Source organism: Meriones unguiculatus, chromosome X (genome assembly GCF_030254825.1).
Source record: "Meriones unguiculatus strain TT.TT164.6M chromosome X, Bangor_MerUng_6.1, whole genome shotgun sequence".
In the NCBI taxonomy this organism is placed as follows: Eukaryota; Metazoa; Chordata; class Mammalia; order Rodentia; family Muridae; genus Meriones; species Meriones unguiculatus.
The window spans coordinates 77,308,246-77,309,467 of NC_083369.1; the positions used below are offsets into that span (position 1 = coordinate 77,308,246).

Below are 1,222 nucleotides of genomic sequence, written 5' to 3' on the forward strand. Positions count from 1 at the left end.
CTGACATAATAAACTTTCCTCTCCCCAGCTGAAAATGGCTTGATGATTCAGTTTCCCAGAGATTCCTGCAACAATTGGTTTCCATATGAAGGTTAAAAGTGATTGTCTTTTTCTAATACCAGACACAAAAATTAACTCACAATAAACAAAGACAAAAAGAAAAAAAAAAACCTGCAGACATTTTAGGGGAATATTTTATTTTTATTTTATTGAAAACAGATTCTTCTCAGCCAAGATCATGATGGCCAGGAGACTGTCCACCTTCCTTAAGAATGCCTAGACAAATGAGGTGGTGCTGGTGATATCCATCTCCTTCTGGGGCCTTGATATAATTTTACCCATAGTCAGCTCCTACACCAAGTATGCTGCCTTGATCAACCAGGTCATACCCTATAACCACCTAGCACCAGTGCAAGATACTGGGAACATGCCCAATGTGCCCATCTACACCCGGGACCCTCAGGGCTTAAGCCTGGAATGGCTGAAGAGGCTGTGAATATGTCTACTGATGGAAGAGGCCACTTCCTTATTGCCCCCCAATAAAAAAAAATGTGGAAACCAGTGCCCAAAAAGAAAATACATTCTTTTCTCATACAATACATCTCAACCACAGTTTTCCCTCCCTCCACTCCTTCCAGCTCCTCACCACTTCCCCTGTCTGGAGGATCCACTCCTCCTCTGTCTTCCCATCAGAAAAGATCAGGCCTCCAAGAGAAAACATCCAAACACGACAAAACAAGATACAGTAAGATGGGGCAAAAGCCCTCACAAGGAAGCTGGACAAGGCAACCCAATAGGAGGAGAAAAGTTATAAGGGAATTTGCTACTTTTTATTTGTATTTTTGTGTTTTGCCTGCAAGTATTTAGGTGCACCACATGTATGCCTTGTGTCTGAAGAGGCCAGAAGAGGGCATCAGATCTCTGTAGGCCCTATAGTACAGTGGAACAATTTTTTCTGGAGCAATTTTTTGATTCACAGTAATTGTCGTTTTCTCTGTAACACACAGAGGTGAATACTCACCCAGCATACAGAACTGCAAATTGGCTAATGATGTAACTCAGTGGTGGAGTGCATTGTGAAAGCTAAGAGTTTGACCTTCAGTCATGAAAAAAATAAATAATAAGCCCCACAATTCAAAAGCTGGTTTGTCCAATTTGTCCAATTAACTCCAAATTGTAAAATGAGTATGAAGCCCAATTTGCTGTTGTGAGGAAACAAACA

The 1,222-nt window shown here is 41.2% G+C and overlaps 1 pseudogene; it reads left to right on the forward strand.

The window, feature by feature from the left end:
• Positions 1–241: 241 nt before the first annotated feature.
• Positions 242–496, forward strand: LOC132650137 (NADH dehydrogenase [ubiquinone] 1 alpha subcomplex subunit 3-like; annotated as a pseudogene).
• Positions 497–1,222: the final 726 nt, after the last annotated feature.